The sequence below is a fragment of the Lissotriton helveticus genome, chromosome 8 (genome assembly GCF_964261635.1).
Source record: "Lissotriton helveticus chromosome 8, aLisHel1.1, whole genome shotgun sequence".
NCBI classification, from domain to species: Eukaryota; Metazoa; Chordata; class Amphibia; order Caudata; family Salamandridae; genus Lissotriton; species Lissotriton helveticus.
The window spans coordinates 379,567,296-379,588,648 of NC_136069.1; the positions used below are offsets into that span (position 1 = coordinate 379,567,296).

At 46.3% G+C, this 21,353-nt stretch overlaps 1 protein-coding gene across 2 annotated transcripts in view; it reads right to left on the reverse strand.

Moving 5' to 3' along the window:
* The window catches only part of SPART (spartin), a 343,637-nt gene extending 323,350 nt beyond the window's left edge, over positions 1 to 20,287 (reverse strand). The window contains exon 1 of one of the 2 annotated variants that reach the window (XM_078657185.1): positions 20,076 to 20,287. The gene's annotated coding sequence lies outside the window, so the exon portion shown is untranslated. The remainder of the gene's footprint in view (positions 1 to 20,075) is intronic. The other variant, XM_078657184.1, reaches the window with a different exon arrangement.
* Between the last annotated feature and the right edge of the window lie 1,066 nt (positions 20,288 to 21,353).

The window sequence follows — 21,353 nt, forward strand, 5'->3', positions numbered from 1 at the left end:
TATGACACTGCAAGGTTTTTTACACAAATATGGTTGCTACTATCTGGTACTGAGGTTGCCCTCCCGTCCTGAAGAAGACCCGCAGGCTGAGGCTCCCACTAACCCCTAAGCATTAAGTCGGGTCGAAACTTCGACGCCCCCATATACCCTCTTGGACCACGTATAACTCTAATCTGTGAAAACATGCTACAAAAGAATTTTGATTGTCAAACATTAATGAAAAAGTACTATGTGTTAATACTACATGTGGCCAAGATATGAGTAACTGGAATCAGTGAACCAGTACATGTTTCTACTTGGTTTTAAAAACCTCACCAACTCTTGCTCTTGCTCTTTTCACTCACCCCTTTAACTCTGGAGCACTTCTCCTTTTGCACGTTCTTATGAGCATCCTCTTGATGTACCAGAAGTGTAAAAAACTATTTGACTTTCAAAATGACTACTGAAATTTTGTAGAATAAAAATGTGTTTATTCTCCAACATGTCAATCTGGGTTGTTGCATTTCCAGTCTAAGTGGTTGTATTGAATACTGTGAGCAAGTGAGGGAAAGCTCATAATAAGGAACTCACAATTATAAGCTTGATTAATTCTATCACAAATCCAGGTCTAGGACCATTGTTTTGGATACCGAACTGTACCCAGGTCCAGGACCACTTTGGGTCACCCCATTTTTGATAATGAAGTGCTTCTCAGCAGCAGCAAATCCAGTTCAGCAGTTCCTTGCAGAAGAGATATCTAGCTTAGTGGGACTCTCATTGGCTAAAGCCTGCAGCTTTATCCCGCTGAAGATTTTCAACTTCCATAAAAGAGACTAAGTCTGAATGTAGAAATCTTTACCAATCAATCAATAAATCAATCAATCATTTGTAGAGCATGCTACTCACCCGTGAGGGTCTCAAGGCGTTGTGGGGGTGGAGAGGGTGTCACTACTGCTCGAACAACCAGGTCTTGAGAAGTCTCCTGAAGTTCAGTAGGTCCTGGGTCTGTCGCAAGTGGATGGAGAGGGTGTTCCATGTCTTGGCGGCAATGTGGGAGAGCGATCTGCCACCGGTGGTCGTTCGGTGGATGCGTGGAATGGTGGCGAGGTCAGCGGAGCGAAGCTGGAGGTTCAGGGTGTAGAAAGTGAGTCGTTTGCTGTGGTATGTTGGTCCGGTGTTGTGGAGTGCTTTGTGAGCGTGGGTGAGGAGCTTGAAGGTGATCCTCTTCTTGACAGGGAGCCAGTGCAGGTCTCTCAAGTGGGCAGTGATGTGGCCAGGGATGTTGAGGATAAGGCGAGCGGAGGCGTTCTGTATGCGTTGAAGTCTTCTCTGGAGTTTGGCTGTGGTTGCGACATAGAGGGCGTTGCCGTAGTCCAGCCTGCTGCTGAAGAGGGCTTGGGTGATTATCCTTCTGGTTGCAGTGGGGATCCATCTGTAGATCTTGCGAAGCATGCAGAGGGTGTTGAAGCAGGAGGAGGAGATGGAGTGGACTTGCCGGGTCATTGATAGTGTTTAGTCCAGGATGAACCCCAGGTTGCGTGCGTGGTTGGTGGGTGTCGGTGCAGCTCCCAGCATGCACGGCCACCAGGAGTCGTCCCAGGCGGAGGGGGTGGAGAGGAGGATGAGGACCTCCGCCTTGTCAGAGTTCAGTTTCAGGCTTCTGTTCTTCATCCATTCTGCGCCGGCCTTCATTCCACAAGTTCGTCCAGTGGACCTCCGTCTTGTCAGAGTTCAGTTTCAGGCTACTGTTCTTCATCCATTCTGCAACGGCCTTCATTCCACAAGTTCGTCCAGCGGTTCCCCAATGATGCCTCTTCATTGGACACCGCTGGCTGCCTTGCCCTGCTGAATTTTGCCTTCTCAGACATTTTTCTTCTAAAATTCTGAAGGTAAGTGGAGACCGGGCCCAATCCACTACGTGGATCCACACAGCGCTCCATTGTGGTCTGCCATAACTTCTGACTTTGTTCCAGCCTCGTGTAACTAAATGCCCGCGGTTGGCACTTTGATCTCTGAAGGTAGTTTTCACTTTAAACTTTGAAAATTCAAAATTCCATTATATTGATTGGAGTTTTGTTGTTTTGATGTCAAATAATTTTGTAAAATGTGCCCTATTTTTCTAAATTGCTGTGGGATTTCTCTTATGATGTATTTTAATTTTATTACTGTTAAAGTGCTGCATAAATACTTTACACATTGCGTCGAAGTTAAGCCTGACTGTTTTTGCGCAGAGCTACCAGAGGGTTAATTAAGCACAAGTCAATTTAGTGACTTTTTGTGGTTCACCCTAAGAAGGATTGTGGCTATTTCACCTCCTGCTTCCCCCAACCAACAACACAATTTCTCATAATCAGCTAAACTACCTGATATCGTGGTGAAGGTGCCTTTCTGTCCCCAGGGGTAACAAGTTCTTCAAAAGCCAAGATATGCCCCACTTCTATTTGGAGAAGGCAAGATCATTTTACTGCAGGACTTACCCCAAATCACCCCGTGAGAAGAAAAACCTTGAAGCCACTGGTTGATGTTCTCAATAAAAAGGAGACCTGCTTTCGATGAGCTTTTCCATGCTGTGTGCATTTTCTGGGAAGGGACAGGAATCACCAAGTATTTGTGAGGACTTTAAGGCACAATGAGCAAAGAATGGAATTCTGAGAACTGAAAATCACGATATTGAGAAAAGGGACAAGCCACAGCCCCTAAATACCAAAGGCAAATACTTTATTATGTTCAAAGGCCCTGGTGTAAAGACAGAGGAAAATAGCTATGACTTCCATTTAAAATCACTAAAAACCACAGAGAATTTAAGGAGAAATATAGATAGAATTACTAACAACATATATAACTAACCAAAATAGTTATGCGGAAGAGCACTCAAACTATGCAGAGAAATGACAACAAATATCAGGAGAACTTCAGCAAAAGACAAAAACACAAGACCCAAGACAGGCACAATGGAGAGTATCTATCACTTTTTTCCAGCACACAGGGAGTAGTCCACGATCAGGGCCGAGGCTGGAGTCTAGACAATACCACCATGAAAGATTGCATGAATGCAGAGCACGGTGGGATATTGGTTCTGTTTTTGCTTTAAATCCTTTGTTTAGTTGAGTTACATTAATCAGGGTGGGGAAATGGGACAAGTGGGGTGGGTGAGAAAGGGCAGCAGATAACAGCAAGGATGCAAGTGAACCTCAAATACATAACAGGGCACTTAATGTAAATGGGCTCAATTCCCCTTCAAAATGCATGAGGATTTAGAAATATCTGGCATTCAGGCACACTTAAGCCATGCATAAAGTCGGAGAAGCTGCACTGATCAAGTTATTCAGAGAATTCTGTTGGATGCCTTGTACTGCGAAAATGTTGTCCGAGGTCAGTGTTACATGGTGGAGCCGCACCATGGCTTTGCTGGAGTGAGTTGCTATGCTCAAACAGAAGTTCTGACATCGAGCGACTGATGCAAGAAGGCGGTCATTTAGGAACAGGTGTGTGGCCTCACGGCTCCGGCAGGCAGCACTTCCATTTCTGACGGTACCCTAAAATTGCGATCATGACCTATCGCTCTGCTTTCCTGAGAGTCCTAGCTAGCTGATTACTGCAGAGGGTCCCCGGATATCGCTCCTTGGCAGACTGTGGGCACATCTTACGGTATCCTGTTTGGAGAGTATTACTTGGATGAGGAGGTTTCAGGGCCAACCTGGCTCCGATATCAAACTTCAGATTTGAGACTGCTATATCAACAATGATCCTCTGTCTGCAGCAGGTTTACCACTGGACTGTACCACTAAGTGAACGTGCCACTTATAAAACGAGATCTCTGTGATGAGTAATGCTACAGGTGTTTGGCCGCTCAGGGCGCCCACTGTAGTTGTTGATTCTCTGTGAATACTCAGCTCAATTTGCAATCCAGATACTGTGGAATCTAATGCAAGATAGTCTAAGCTCCCCTTTGAGGGCAGAAAACCCTGTACGGCCTCTTATGCCACAGACACATTCAGCTCAGATGCCACACAACATGAATCTGTGTTCACTTTGATGGAGGACATGAAACACATACTTACAGAACTGCAGATCAGCAACAATAGACCTAAAACTGGACACCGTGCTTTGATCCACTGAAAGAGCAACTGGACAGACCAGCCACTAGGCTGGATGAGGCTCAGCAGCATATATCTGACATAGAAGATGGCACCAAAACACTAAAAGAAAACAGATCTCTTACTAACACATGGAAAGATCTGTGGCCATTTTCAAGGCAAAATGTGCTGGCTTAGATGCACAATGAAGGCCTAATAACATTCACATTCTGGGGATTGTCAGATCTACTGTCTTCCAAAACAATTGAGCCGTTTGTGGAAACATTGCTCGCGGAGAACTTTGGAAAGGAAAGGTTTCCGCAGTACTTCATATTTGATCAGCCCACAGGTCCCTGACCCCAAGGCCTACACCCAATCATCGCCCACCTTCTGAATTTTACAGAAAAGGACTTTGTTCTAAAACAGGGAGCAGGGCACAGTAAAGTACCAGAGTGGAAAAATTTAATTTCTTCCATTTTTTACAGCAACAGTTTGAGAAGCTAGAAGATCATTTATGGATGCTAGGGAGACACTGCATTAGGTCGACTTAACCTACTCCATGCTCTAACCAGCAAAGCTGAGAGTGGTATCTGACAATTGTACACTCTTGTTTACGAAACAAGCTGACTTGTTGAAATTCTGTAAAAATGTCTCCAGGGGGGGGAGGGGGGGACACAACAACTGTGGATCCTCAGGCTCCCCGGGGCACACTTGTGTGAAATGAACTTTCCTCTTTTTAGGCTCAAGATATAACATTCACATACCGTGATGGGTAATACTGGTACCTGGGTACCAATACCAATGATAAATATGCCTCATGATGGGAGGCTCATCTGATCTGGGAAGAGGGTATATTTCACATTAACGTCCAAGGTAAAAGAAAATATAATATATTTTTTTTACCTTTGACCTTAATATGAAAAATACCCTCCTTCAAATATATATAAAATAAAAGGCATTGTCATTTACAATGCTAATAGCTTAAACTCTCACAAATGTGAGACATATTGCATTGCAAATGCTTGTTTTATTTCTCAAGAGGCAGCGAGCACTCTTCACTTCTCACTGGGACAGACGGTAACTGACAGAGGTGCTCGGCTTCTGTCAAATATGTGCAGTGGTTGTTATGGTCACACATCATTCAGTAATTGGTACACCCTCAGTGTGTGGCAACAAACAAAAGTGCTATCAGCTTGGAGCCGATCCCGCTGGGAGGGGGGGGCAGGAGCCACACTAATCACAGACTGTGGTGTCAACTGAGTATCACTAACGGTTGCATTACTTAACCCCTTCCGCGCTCATGACGAGCTGAGCTCGTCATGAGTTGTGCCGCTCGCACGCTCACGACGAGCTCAGCTCGTCATGTAACGCGCTTTTTTTAAAAAAAAACGCCGCACACAGCGGGAAAACCGCTAGCGGCTAATGCGGTTAAGACACCCTTTCAGTGTGCATACCGGTGGTCTCTGCCTCTTTCAGGCTAGGTAGGTTCGGGAGTTCAAGAGCATGCCCCAGCAGAGGCTTGATCTTCACATGCTCTAGTGAATATGCAACTCAGGAAGCTGCAGAGTTTTCTCTCGGCTTAGTTAAGCCCATATTAATTTAGAGAGAGAGGTCTATTAAGCATTGTCTCCGGCAGAACCAGGCTTATGCAACATTGGTGTTTACAAAAGATTCTTCGGCAGGTAGGAGCTTCTAAACAGCCACACATCACAGTGCCTTGGTTAAATATTTTTTTCACATCTGAATTAACGAAACAAGTACCACACGGAAAGGCCCCAATGTATAGGAGCGCAAATAAAGCAAACCACAACAATTCATGCACAGGGACTTAGCCAACAGATTCTTGGGAAAGCCGGTAGGGACAAGCCGGCCCTTTACTTTAGTCTCCCATAAATTCTAAACAAGACAATTTATGCACTGTGATTGCTTGACATACTGTCCCATCCTTGCCAACAGGGCCTTTCCGGGGAGCGGTACTGGGAAGGCAAACATGTTTGATGGCAGCACACCTAGTTGCAAGAACAAACATTATGGTGGAAACAGAAAGGCTGTCAGCCTTGAACCCATGACACCTGGAACATGCTGTGGTAAAGCACATGCTGTGTTGGCAGGTGTTAGAAATGGGATTTCTGGTATGCTAGGGCAAGGTCCGTAGCCAGGCAAAAATCTCCACTCTAGTCGGAATAAGGCAGTTACACTCCTAAAATAACCCCTGCTCAGCCCCTTGGTAGCTTGGGACGAGCAGTCAGGCTTATCTTAGAGGCAGTGTGTAAAACATTTGTACATAACCCACAGTAATACAGTGTACGCACTACAAAAGGACACCACACCAGTTTAGAAAAATATCCAATATTTTTATATAATTAAAACAAGACCAAAAAATGAAAAAAATCCACAATACTATATGAAAAAAAGCCTGTAGTTATCAAAACAAGTTTAAAACAAAGTTCCTCGATGTCCGTACCTCCGTCTGGGGCTACCATGGCGTCGTGAACAGCAAATCCAACAGTTCTGGCTGGTCGCGGGCCAGCTACGGTGTCGGGAAGACCTGCAAACAGTACCTGTGAGAGATGCAGGGTGATGAGGCCCTTGAAGTCACTCATGTCGCAGGTCGAGCTCCTCTCTGATGGAATCAGGAGCGCTGGTGTCAGCAGGCATCGGGTGCTGCAGTGCGAAGTGCAGTGGTGCGGCATGCAGTGCCCCCAGGTCACGGTGCGAGCAGCGGCTCAGTGGCAGCGCCCAATGGCGTCGTCGGTGAGACCAGGGTCGCGGTGTGAGATAAAGGCGGTGCTCGCCACGGTGCTGGCAGGTCACAGTGCAAGCAGCGGCGTTGACGTTGCTGAAGTGCTGTCGTCAGCTGAAGAGCGGGAGTCTATGGTGCCGGCGTCAGTGGGCCAAGGCTGCGGTGTGGGATGAGGGCGGTGGTTCGTGTGACTTACGAGCGGAGACCTCAAACCATGGTGCAAGCAGCGGTGTCGATTTCGGTGTGGAGCGGCCGCAGCGGGGAGGCCAAGGCGTCCTCGCGAAGCAAGGCGGTGCGGAGTGCAGTGTCTACAGGTCGCGGTGCGAGCAGCGGTTCAGTGGCGGCGTCCTTGTGACCCAGGTCGCGGTGCGGCATTGCGGTAGTGCTCTCTGTGGTGCCAAGGGTTCGGCGTGAAGCAAGGCGGTGCGGAGTGCGATGCCCACAGGTCACGGTGCAAGCAGCGGCTGCGTGACGGCGTCAACAGGCGAGGTCGCGTTGCGGCGGTGCCTTCAGGACACGCAGTCTGCAGCGGCGTTGCAGACGCCGTCAAGTTGCTTTTCCTCGAATGCAGCACAAAACCCACAGTCCCCAGTGCTGCAGGCAGAAGAGCTTGAAGTCTTTACTGTTCCGGAGACTTTGTGAACAGGGGGCAAGCTTTACCTCAAGCCCTTAGAGAGGCTCACACATTAGGTTGCAGAAACTCCAGTCCATGCCCTTCACTGCCCAAGACAGATGCAGCCACTGCAGGTTAGCCCAGCAAAGCACACAGCAAAGTGTTAGTTCCTCCTCACAGCTTCTCCAGCTCCTCCTCACAGCTTCTCCAGCTCTTCTTCTTGGCAGTCTTCTTGATCCCAAAAAGAGTTCTAAAGTTCCTGGGTTTGGGACCCAGTATTTATGTCCAAAAATCCTTTCATCTTCCAGGCAGAGGGTGTTTGTGCCCGTACAGACCCAGACGGGCCCTCTCTGGTGTAAATTACTGGCAGAAGGTGGAGACGGCATTTGTCAGAGGCAGACAATGCCCTTTGAGGTGCAAGGAAATCTCCTCCCCCTTCCCCCATCGTAGCCCAGGTCTATTCAGCCCTTTCCTGACCTACCTGTATTATCTGGAGCCCCTGCTGCCCCCTAGCCTTCTGTCATCCAAAACCCAGACAGGCAATCCACATTCCAACAGAGGCACAGGGGATGACTGAGCAAGAAAATGGCCACTTTCTAAAAGTGGTATTTTCAAATGCAGAATGTAAAAATCACCTTCACTAAAAGATGCATCTTTAGATTCGGAGTTCAGGCATACTACATTTTATTTTCTTACCAAATTCCCTGGGCCAGGTATGTTTATAAGATGTTATAAACAAAACCTCTCATTCTGTCCTATGGGAAACTGGTAGCCTTGCAATAGTAAAAATCTAAATTGGCTGTAATCCACTATTAGGACATGCCACACACACCAGAACATGCCCTACCTTTCACATACACTGCACCCTGCCCACAGGGGTACTTTGGGCCTATCTTAGAGGTGCCTGACATGTAAGAAAAGGGAAGGTTAGGAACTGGCCAGTGTGTGCACGGGCCAAGTCGACAGGACAGTTACAAACTGCGCGCAGACTCTGCCATGGCAGGTCTGAGGTACCTTTTCAGGGCTACTCCCGTGGGTGGCACAATCAGTGCTGCAGGCCCACGAGTAGCATTTTGATTCACAGGCTCTGGCACACTAAGTGCACTTTACTTGGGACCAACAAGTAAATCAAATATCCAATCGTGGAAACACCAATCCATAACACAATTGACACAGAGAGCGCCTGCACTTTACCACTGATCAGCAGTGCGAAAAGTGCGCAGAAACGTAACGTCAGCCAAAACAGGTCAAAACCTGGAGGTCAGAAAGCAAAAACTCAGGGGAAACACGCCAAAAGATGCCAAGTCTAACACATGTCCCCTCCAGCTGAAAGTACGGAGAACTATCCACTCGCCTGGGAGCTCTCTTCGCTAAGGATGAAGAACCTGGACAGGTCATCTGCGTTGGCATGCTCTGTGCCAGGGCGGTGTTATACCGTAAAGTCCATTCCCTGTAGGGAGATGGACCTCCTCAGCAGTTTTGGATTCTCCCCGCTCATCTGCATTAACCATTTGAGGGGCCTGCAGTCGGTCTGAACCCAGAAGTGAGTCCTAAACAGGTAGGGCCTCAGCTTCTTCAGTACCCAGACCAAAGCGAAATCTTCCCTTTCTATGGCACTCCACCTATGTTCCCTGGGGAGTAGTCTCCGGCTAAGGAAGACTAAAGGCTGGTCTAGGCCCTCTTCGTTCAGCTGTGAGTCAGCTCTGTTAAGGGGGCAACAATGGTGCCAAATCCCTTAACAAACCTCCTGTAGTCCCCTGTGAGTCCTAAGAAGGCCCTCACATCTGCCTGGGTTTTGGGGGGCTCCCAAGCCAGGATGGTGTCAATATTGGGCTGCAGGGGCTGCAGGGGCACCAGCTGGCCGCTCTCTACCTGGTGTCCCAAGTACACTGCCAAACCCCGCCGATCTGGCACTTACTGACCTTAATCGTGAGGCCTGCTTTCTGGAGCGCCTACAACACTTCCCTGAGGTATTTAATACACATAGGTCGTTGATTGTAATCAAAGTTGGTTGGCAGCTTGCTGCCAGTTTTCATGCGCTATGATTTAATGGCACGGCTTCTGACTTGCTACTCTTGTCTGGGAATTCTGCTTTAATGACAGTGAGATTCTAGCCTTAGATCAGCATGTGGTCTTCAGTTACCTTAGAGAGACACGGGTGAGAGTCCACCAGTAGCTAGGGAGGTCTGGTAACACTTTTGTGGACAGGGCGGTAGATGATCACAAAGGAATTAAAGTGGTTAGTGTAGCATACTGATGTACTGCTCACTAGGGCCCTTGTGGTCTGGGCAGAGTCTGAAGATAAAATACTGATATGTGGGGAGGTGTGGTTATGGGAAGCATGATCCAACACAATGGCAGCAGTAGGGAGCACAAAATAAAATGCACCTTTTGACAATTCTAAGAAGTACACCGTCGGTGCCAGGTGGGCTGCGTGTATCAAAACATTTGATGACTTCATAGATGCGTTAGAGGAATCAGATGACAAGAAGATCATCAAATAATTGAAAAACCTTGTACGAGATGTAGTGAAAGAGGTCTCATCGATTGATGTAAAATTGTACCAAAAGGTAAAAGAAGCCTGGAGGCTAAGTTCTGTCCAATGCCGAATGTAGACTATGAAAGGTATATCTTCAACCACAACAACAGGTTGGTGAAACAAAGCACAAGTTTATTGAAAGACTTGATGCACTCATTAAACACTGTGAGTTCTGTGACTTCCCTGACAAAGAAGCCATGCGCCTCACAGTCATTGATGGCTGCCTTTCAGATTTGTTTAGAAGACGCAAGCTGAGAGAAATTCACAGGCTAGAGAAAATGCTGATGGCTATGAGAGCTCAACAGGCAGATTGACAAGCTGCTGAAATGGGAGCAGTAACAGCACACAATGAATCGGCATTGAATGGGAAAAGCAAGCACAAGCATAAACAAGATACACGCAAGTCGACATCTTCAATGAAAACAAAACTATGCTTCCGATGTGGATTTTCGTTTGCCCATGAGGTTACATGTTCAGCCACTGAACAAGTTTGCAAAGGTTGTGAGAAAGAGGACCATTTCATATCTGTGTACTGGGCTGAAGAAAAATCAAGTGTGTCACAACGGCAAGAAAAAATTTACAAGAGAATGTTAAAGAAGCATTCTCGCCACGTCCCTGAAACCATAAAGCAACATCAGCTAGGACATGTAGAAATCAGGCAAAATCAATGGTCGTCAAACTCATCATACAACGGTGTTCGGACGTCACTGGTGAGTACCAACAAAGAAGATTGGTGTGCGCTGATGGAGATAGCTGCTTGTAAAGATCACAGTTCAAAGAAAACTTAGCAAACAAGGCGACAAAGTTCATTTGGACACTGTCCCAAAAAAACATTCAAAATGAACAAGCACCCAATAACAATAATAATAATAATAATCATACCAGTGGAAGTGTTTAACAGCCTATTCTCTGTGCCGCGCCTCACTTCTTCAGGAACAAAGGCAAAGGCAGGAGCCTGTGCTGCTTCTGAACCATTACAAAGCCAAGGGTCTTAAAACGTGACTTCATTGAGTGCTCAACGGGCTTCACGCCATGGGTTTTGCCCATAATAGTAGGACCAAAAAGAATAGTATCGGAGCGGTGTGCATTTGGGTTGATATGCGTCAGGCAAACAAATCAATTGAGAGGGAGTCACCCCGTTCCACACATAGCTGACATGATCATTCAATTCAACTGAGCCAAAGTTTTTTCACATTTTGACCGGAATAAAGGATACCATCAACTCGAGTTGGAGGACAACTGCAGATAAATAACTACTTTTTTGACTCATGGGGGAGGCGATTTTTACTGACCGGTTGTTGCACACGGCCGGGCTCGGCTCCGCTGTGTGTTTCTGGCCGGGCTTGGTCCGCTGTGTGTTCCTGGCCGGGCTTGGCTCCGCCGACCTCAGTCCCTCGCTGTGGTGTTCCTGGCCGGGCTTGGCTCCGCCGACCTCTGTCCCTCACTGTGGTGTTCCTGGCCGGGCTTGGCTCCGCCGGGGCCGTTTGAGACTACAACCCCCAGCAGCCTCATCGCGGCAAGGACGCCGCCCTCGCAAACAGGAAGTGCCTGGAGGCGCATAAAAGATCCCTCGCCACAGAGTCCAGGGGGAGGCGATTTTTACTGACCGGTTGTTGCACACGGCCAGGCTCGGCTCCGCTGTGTGTTTCTGGCCGGGCTTGGTTCCGCTGTGTATTCCTGGCCGGGCTTGGCTCCGCCGACCTCAGTCCCTCGCTGTGGTGTTCCTGGCCGAGCTTGGCTCCGGCGACCTCTGTCCCTCACTGTGGTGTTCCTGGCCGGGCTTGGCTCCGCCGGGGCCGTTTGAGACTACAACCCCCAGCAGCGTCATCGCGGCAAAGGTGCCGCCCTCGCAAACAGGAAGCGCCTGAAGGCGCATAAAGGATCCCTCGCCTCCTTGTCCCGCGGGGCGCGCCCGGGAGAAGCCCGGGACAAGGGCGGGACCGTCTGCGGCCGTCAGAGGCCGGGCTGGGCCACGGCCTTTGATTTTGCCGATCAGGACACCCTGCTGAACTGTGAGTGGCTAAAGACTCAGTTGTGGTCATGACTAAATTGCGCTCATCCAAAATGCCAAATCCCACCGGCACTATAGAAAACTATATGGTTAAAGTGGTGTCTAAAATAAACTCAGATCGCCGCATGTCACTGGGTCGTGTTAGCCCACCTGTTTCACCAAGAAGTAGCGTCGCACTTCCAGAGCTAACAGTCCTAGAGATGTCTTCCAGCGCTACGTTGGGAGGGGCTCCAGGTATAACTGCCTTAACACAATTAAATCCTGAGGAGACTAACAACTCCCCGCCCTCCACGCCGTTAGATACATCTCAAAGTTTACCATCTGTATCTCCGGTTACTTCACCAGCACCTTCTCAAATGTCCCCACCAGCTCGTAGAGTGGTTAGGGCTTGTAGGAGGACACAAAATAAACGCGTAGTGCATCACAGAGTAAAAAAGGTGGATACCACTGCTGTTAAATTAAAGCCTACTGCTGTTACCCACAAAGAGCATGACACGGACACTTTGACCGTAGATCAATTTGATTTTTTAGTAAATATGTTTACGCTTAAATTGGAAGACATGATCAGGCCACAGATAGAAAAAGTTGATTTGGTCTCTCTAGAAGTTTCTAGATTAAGCACTCTCCTGACTCCCCCCATAGCAGCACCGCAAAATCTGGGTGCAATTAGTAAAACTCACAAGGGCCATGTTGTACCAAGTAAAGGGGAAGGAGCTAAACTTGACCAGGTTGTCAAGGAAGTGTCTAAATTGAGTCCACTTATCCACCCATTTATCTTCTACTAAAACAGTAAGGCCCCCTAGCCCAGATGCGATGGTGAAGGAGGTGAGAGCTAACACAGATGGTGGGTCGAACAAAACCTTGGTCTCAGCTGTAGTTAGTAATCAGCCTCCCACTAAGATACCTATTACTCACCCAACTTTACGAGTCAATACACAGGTAAACGTTACAGGAGAACCTACTGGATAGAGGGAGGGAAAGCTAAAACCAACAGTCAACCTCTCACCTGACTGTGCACCGTACATAGTTGTGTTGACTAATGTGCCAGGGTTAGATTCACACCTACAGGATGCCAGAGGTGAAACGCGTGACTCCTTAAATCATAATGTAATAGCCTGGCTGTGCAAATACTGTGGCTTACCTGTTGCCTACTGTAATGATATCCTGTCAACACGAAGAGTAGGTTGGATAGGTAACTCAAAAAAATCTAGCAGGGGAGATTGTGTCATCATAAACTTTAGGCACCCTCAGAATGTTGCAACTGTTCTGTTGAAGGCAGCCTCCCTGCCGTTGACGGACAATTCTGTATGTGCCCGCCCTTTGGTTTTTTTTTTATAATCACTTAAATGAACTAATGAAACCTCAAGTTGTTCATCACTACCCGTTAACATCTCCCTCTGTGCAAAGCACAGCGCCACATGTCCACTCTGGTCATTATAATCCAACAACTCAAGAGTCTTATTGTTACAATTTATGCAGACCGAACTTTCCACCTGAGCAAATCTTGCCATTATTTAACCGGTTTGCTCCTTTAACATCTTTGGAGGAAAATGATTGACTGGTAGAACACCAACAGAACCAAGATCAACCATGTAAAATAATGACCTGGAATATAGCCGGATTAAGGGGCAAAATGGGTAATGAAATTTGGATTGACTATCTAAAAACCTTTGACATTGTGGCCTTACAGGAAACATGGGACCAATTGAACTGTTTCTCGCTTGATGGATATGTTCATTTTTTTATCCCTGCCATAGGCAGTCGGGCGGCAAGAGCGAAAGGGGGCCTACTAACTATGTTTAAAACAGAGTTAAAAGGAAAGCTAACTCAGTTAGACTCAGGATGCAGTCATTGTTTAATTGTGGAATTGAATCCCCCAGATTCCATCAGTATTTTATTTATAAATTTTTATAATGCTACTGTAAATGATGTTAGCACCAGACTTAATCTGGACCAATTAGATACATTTTTGTCAGTCTACACAACCACGGTAACTGGTTTTGAGATAATTCTTTTAGGTGACTTCAATGTTCACCCGTGTAACTATCCATGTGCCAATTTAGTAGAAGAGGGTCCCCCATGTTCTGCAGTAGCGCACTTTGAACTCACAAAAAGGGGGGAGGCTCTTGAAGAATTTCTGGCGGCATGGAACCTGTATGAATCAAGTTGCAGGGAAGGTGATTTGATTGTCCCTACTTTTAAAGGCATGGGTGATGGTACAGTTATTGACTTTATTTTGTATCTCTTGTTACATTTTAGGAAAGGGTTTTAAGTACAGAACAGAAATCTCAGTCTTTAGTGACCACAATCCAGTCTTGTTGGAGGTTCTGTCTAAGGGTTTTTATCATTTAAAATAGCGTCACATAAGGGTGGACAGGAAGTGATCCCGACAGATCAGGGTCGCAGATTAAAATGGGCAAATATAAATCCAGAGGTCGTCTTACAGGACGTCCTGAATAAGGTGGATGAGGACGTAGCAAAGTGTTTAGACTCCCAGGCTGCTATTGAGCAAGTGATTAGTTCATTTGACAGTATTTACAAACCGATCAAGCAGAGCTTAACGGTGGCCGGGGGCCGCCCACAAAATCGGGCCAAGAGATGGTTTGATCGCTCTTGCTCCAAGGCTCATGCTGACCTGTTAAGGGCCATAAAGTCTGATCCAAAAGATCGTGCATTAGTAGCCAGGCTAAGAGTAACCTATAAAAATGCCATACAAAACAGAAAAAACGTGCTAAAAGATAATGCTTGGTCACAGCTACTAGATCCAGATGTTTTAAAAAACAGCTCGCAATTCTGGAAAGTCGTAAATCAACCCCTATTCGCTCCTGTAGAGAATAGCGTTCTTGAATCCAACGTCGCTGATGAGGCCTGGATCACACACTTTAGTAACATATACCCTAGTACCACTCCTCAAGAGTCGTTATTTATGACTAAAGAGAGAGTTGAGGGTCACTATGTTACTTTTGAAGTCACAGAGTAGAAAGGGCTATAGACGAAACGCAGAAAAATAAGGCACCTGGACCCGATGGGGTCCCAGCAGACATCTTTAAGTCCGATTCAAAATTATGGTCAAAAATCCTGAGCAAGGTCTTCAATGCATTAAACTACAGGAATATTCCATCTTCCTGGAAAGAGTCTATCATCGTCCCAGTATTTAAGAAGGGGGATCGGTCAGATCCAGCATGTTACTGTCCAATCTCCCTAATAGATTAATCTGTTAAAATCCTGGGGCGGGTCATCCTGCGTAAATTGCAGAATTGGCTCGATGACAAAGGGATCTTATCTAATGTCCAATATGGTTTCCGATCCAAAAGAAGCACTTTGGATCAGTGTCTTAACTTACAACTGTTAGTGGACAAATACACTGTTGCTAGGGAAGGGTCCTTATATTTAGGTTTTATGGACCTTTCCTCGGCCTTTGACCTTGTGAATCGCCCGAAACTGTGGCAGATCCTAATTGACTTAGGCCTTGATCTAATTTTGGTAAATTTCCTGGCGGATCTACATTCTGGCCTGCGGGCCACCGTTAGGGTAAACACAGAGGGGCGTTGTTCTAGCTATTTTCACTCAGAAAGGGGGGTCAGGCAGGGGTGTATCATGGCCCCTCTCCTGTTCACGATTCATATAAACGCCCTTGAATCAGTGCTTAAGGAGGTGAAGGCAGACATACCACATGCAGGAGACCTGGGTATACCGGTTCTCCTGTATGCGGATGACGCTGTCCTTCTCTCACGAACTGGGGTGGGGCTTCAACATTTGTTGGATGCTTTTGAGGTTTTTATGACCTCATTAGACCTTAAAATTAACGTAAAAAAATCCCAAATTATGATAACTGGTAAAGGTTCCCGAAAGAAGAATGTGAAAACCTTCTTCTGTGGCAGTGAGGAACTAAGTAGAGTCCCAACATTCCCCTACCTAGGTATTATCTTTGAGGAGAGGTGGCTTTGGAGTACACAGATTAAAGCCAGAAACACTGCTTTCGCAAGATCCTCTATGGCCATTATGACCTTTAGTAAAAAGCTCGGGGGAAGGCCAATAGAAGCACTGTTAAACATTTATAAAGCAAAGTGTTTGGCGGTAGCGACATATGGTTGTTCACTATGGGGACATGGTGCGACAGACTGCCTGCAAATTACTGAAAATAAATTTATGAGAACAATTTTATCAGTTCCGCAGTCAACCCCCTCTTTTTCAGTGCACTCAGAACTGGGCGCTGGTTTTGTTACTGATTTAATAAAGGTAGCGCCTTTAATAACCTGGCTAAAGACCTGGCTAAACGAAGAACTCTCCTTGAATCACTCCATCCTCAAGGATTGTCTCCACTTGGACAAGGTAAACAAAATTAAGTGGTTATCTTACGTTAAGAAAGGTTTTCATAACATTGGAAGACCAGAGCTCTTTTTTGAGCCAGAAAAGATAACCGCAAAGGACGTAGCTTTAACAAAAGTGGCAATGCTACAAAGGTTGTCGTTGTATAGAGAAGAGAGGGAACTCAGAAAAACTACTGTCAGATCCAACCTTATGATTTCTAATCCTCCTCCAGGCCCTGAGTCCTACCTGGTTTTAGTTAACAGACCCTACCATAGATTTCTTTTAACGCGTTTTCGCTTAAATTTGATTTATTTCAATTTAGGTCAATTAAAGGCATGGTGTACCTCCGATCAAGCGCCTCCGTGTTCCTGTGATAATTTTTCTAAGCAGGACACAATGCATTTTTTAATGTTCTGTGGCCATTATATGGCGGCAAGGAGGAAGTTTCTTGTCCCTATTCTCAAGGAAGCGGGGTTTACTCAGGTGAGGCCTGCTCTCCTATACTTGCAATTATTAAACAGCCCCAGGGTCATCTCTCATGTTGCAAGTTTCTTGGTGGGGGCTGTTAGGGAGAGAAAAAAGATATTGAATCTCCACACTTGATCATATTTTTATAATCTATGCTCATGCAAGTTTGTATAGTACTTACCCTGTATATGTATTGACCTTTTTAATATTTTTAATACTTTTTTAACTATTTATATCAAATTTTGTGAAATTCTGTGAACTTTTTAAGTATGTAACTGTAATTTGTATATTGATTAATGTTGCCTTTTTATGATATTGAATTATCGAATAAAGTACTTTGACTGACTGACTGACTCATGTTGGTTTGTTCAGATATAAGAGACTGACTTTTGGAGAATCTTCGGCCACTGAGATATTTCAGGATGTGTTTCGCTGAGTAATCCAACCTCTTACACATGCTTTCAATTACAGAGATGACATACTGGTTTTTGGGAGAACACAGGAAGAACATGGCAAAGCCCTTACCCAAGTATGCCATTTACTTGCAGATGCCGGTCTCTCTTTGAATGTCGCAAAGTGTGAGTTTCACAAAACCAAACAAGTTTTGGGCACATATTCTCTGATGGGGGACTCCAAACTCAACAAAGGTGCAGGCACTGTCATCCACTTGTGCCGCCCCGACCCCTCCAAGGATGTTCCCATGCTCTGATCCTTTGTAGGCACAGCTACTTATTACTCAAAATACGTTTGCAACTTTGTTTCAGTGAGTGCCCCATTGAGAGACATGGCAATACGAAATGTACTATTTCATTGGTCTCCGGAATGCGACCAGTTTTTCAAAGTCATTAAACATGCAATTGAGAATGCAACTGAAATGGCCTACTTTGATTGTAAGTTACATAATGAAACAACAGTTGACACGAGCCTGTTAGAACTAGAGGCCATCCTTGCTCAACACAATGCCATCCGAATGCTCAGAGACACGTCCTGGCCTATGCCAGTCGAAGCCTGTCTGAAACAGAACATGTCTACTCTGAGCCGGTGAAGGTGAGTCTGGCTGTGGTGGGAACATTTTCATGTCATCACTTATCAACAGCTGTTGCTTTCAATTGTTGGAAACACAAAGGCCAAGATGTCCCCTCACATCGAGAGGTAGGGCTTAAGACTGTGAGAGTAAGACTATGAGATTGTGCACAAACCGGGGAAGGATCATAACCCTGCAGATTACTTTCCACGAGTGCCACTATCTCGTCACAGTTTGACCTCAAGGACAGCTGAAGCACATCTCAACTTTATTGTGAGATCCACCATGCCAGTGGCTGCCTGTGGAACAAATCACTGCTGCCACCAATGCACATAAAGATAAAACCATAATCAAAGAACTTATTACCACGCAATCATGGGGATGAAATACCCAGCCCCTTGCCAATGATGTGAAATCCGAAAGTTCAAAAATGTACAGGATGAGGTAGCAGTTACCCAAGAAGGCGTAATACTGCTTGAGGATTGGCATACCCGGAAGCCTAAGACAGCAGGTCATCAACCTAGCCCACAAAGGACACTGTGGTATACTTAACAGATTGAATGTGGATCACTCGGTTAGATGACCGAGTCAGGAAGGAGCTGAAGGTGTGCCACATGTGCAATTGTTTGAACCCCAAGGTGTTGCAGCACCCAGTGACAATGGCCTTCATGCTTGGGAGAGGGTTGCAGTAGACGTGTTTGGGCCTTTAGGAAATCAACACCATCTTATGGTAGTCATAAATGAATATTCACGTTTTCCTTTGGAAGAAGACCTATCTTTGACAACTCATGACAAAGTCATAGGATGGCTTGATGACATCTTTGCAATGTGGCGAATCCCCGAAATCCTCAAATCTCATAATCGCCCGCACCTTAACAGCAATGAGTTCAAAGAATTTCTTGCATGACTCAACGTCAAACACCAAAAGAGTACACCCCTCTGCTCCAAGCTAATGGAGTAGTTGAACAATTAATGGGCACCCTCAAGAGGACCATTCAATGAGAGTCCATGGAGGGAATTGATCTGAACCAAGCCATGTACCACTCCCTCCAGGTCTATCGATCAACTCTTCACTTCACAACTGGTGAGAGTCCAAATGCTATTTGGAAGAGGCATGAGAACGAAACTACCTCAATGGATCAGTGAACACTGACAAGGTTTGAGACGCTGACATTAGAGGGGAAAGGAAGATGTATGCCGATCAGAGTTGCCACGCCCAGGAGATAGTCTTTGACAAAGGAGACTGGGCACTGGTTAAGCAGAGACAAAGACGAAAAACAGACACTCCTTCTGCCACATATTGTTTACAGGTAGTGGCATGCAAGGAACACATGGTGACAGCACATCTTCCTGGACAATCAATTACTGGGAACACATCACATTTTTAGGACTTGCCAAGCCACTTGTCCAGTCCTGAAACCATGCGTGAGGGGACCCAGCCAGCAGGTCCAGCTCAAGCACCTGGGCCTATGCCACCATTGCCCAATCGAGGTGGCCCTCCCACAAAGCGGGAGATGTAGCATATTGATTTCAAGTGCATTACGACCATCGTTGTTTTGGGCACACTCTAAACAGGAAATACATAATATGCGGGGAGGTGTTGGGGTGTGGCTAAAAGGAAGTAGGATGCAATGTGCAGTGTGTGAGTGTATGCTGAAGACTAAAGTAATGCTTGATCGCAGCTCCAGTGTGACGTAATTGAACTGCATGCTCCTGGGCTGGTGCAGACCCTACAGTTAGTAGCAGTAATGACACTAAGCTGTTTACATACCTAACAGAAGGAGATGTTCTCTAAAAATTGAGAATTGTCTAATGGTTAAAAAAATGACAGGGAGCTGGTTGGTAGCTATGTACGTTCCAATTATTCACATATGGAATTACATAATCAACAAACCCTACGTTCCACACTAATGTACTTCATCTGCGCAACAAGTGCTCTTGCTCGATGAATAGCTTTCTCCTGTCCCCCACGAACCCGAGTTGGAACAGGAACACAAAAAGACGTTCGTGGACCAAATTGCTCCTCACAAAACACTTTTCTGTTAGGAGTAGAAAGCCAGATACACCCCTGGAACTGTTCGTGCAGTGCTCCCCAGGTTCAAAGTGCGCACTGCACCCCCATACCCTAGTAATAAGGATCCCCACGTATGGTTCGGCATACTACTTCACGTCTAATACATTTCAATGGGATGTTACATAGAAGTAAAAGGTTAACACCAGGGTGCCCTTCACACTGTGCGTAGTAAAAATTCGAAACAGGCAAATCTATCCCCGAAGTGGGGAAACCGTTCTCATGAGAAACGACACTCACCGCATTCGTAGGGGGACCAGAAAGACAGGGAGGAAAGTGCGAAGTCAGATAGTCCGCGCGCACCTGCGCCACGCAGAAGAGCGCACAGAGGAGACAGGAGCGGGAGGGCGTGGCAAAGATCCTCGGATCAGGAGGTGCGCGGCGGCTCGCGGCAGGGAGTCAGCTGATGACACGACGTGACGACGTGCGTACAGGCCGCGTGGTTCTCATTCTGTGTGTCGCGTCAAGCTGGGCGCTTTTAATTAACTGATTATCTCTTAGGGAATGACGCAGGAGCAGACGAATCCTTGTGGCTTATCCGTCATGGTCCGTGGCTAGGGACTATAATACCGATATTTGCCGTACCGGTAAGCCCGCTAATTTCAACTGAAGTTAAAATCTGGTGTTTTTTTAAGAGGGCGAATGTTCTCGTTAAAATGAGGAGAGAAGGAACTTTTTATCTGGCGGTATAGGTTTGAGAAGAGGTTAAATGAAATGTAAAAGTGCAGGTACACACTATTTAGAGCGCCCGTTTGCTCCTGAGAAGTGCCGCTTCTCTCCCATTAAATATGTTGCAGCAGTGCTGAGAACTGTAGGTACTCTCCATTTCAAATGAAGGAAGTGCAGGGGCTCAGCACCGAATAGAACCTGCCCGTTTAAAGCGCTGAAAGACGGCGATCGCACTGAAGCCTGCTGACGTTTTTTTAAAAAAAAACTCCGGGTGTTGAATAAGAGTCCATGGCTGTCGAACCGGCCAAACGAGGGTGAGTTTACCGGTATGCCTTCGCGTTTGCTGGCAAGGAATGCTTGTTCTCCCGGCCCTTTGGTGTGTCTCCTCGCTCCTGTAGTTTACAAAATAGCATTAGGGTCAAAGGTTGCAATTACTTACTTCAAATTTGGGGCCCGTCATATATGATGTAATTCTTGTTAAATTCTGATCGAGTAATTTTGAAACCTGAAAATTCCTACCCCTTTTTTGTTTTTGCGCAAAAAATCTATACCTGCTGGTCAATAAAGATGGCATAGAACTGTTTGAACTCACAGTGGGTAGGGCATGCACCGTTAGAACAAGGTGCGCTCTAAAACCAGCATCCTTTCCTTTGAGAAAGCTGCCATGCGTGATTTTACTGCCTACCTTAACTAGTCTATAATGCTACGGAGCCAACTCCTTATGGCAATATCACCTCCTCCAATGAATCCGGTGCCCTGAGTATATGGGAAAGCAGCTCCATGTTGTGGTGTCATTGCAGAGGGTTCACAACATCTGCTCCAGTTTTCCCCAGGCTGTGCAGGATTGAG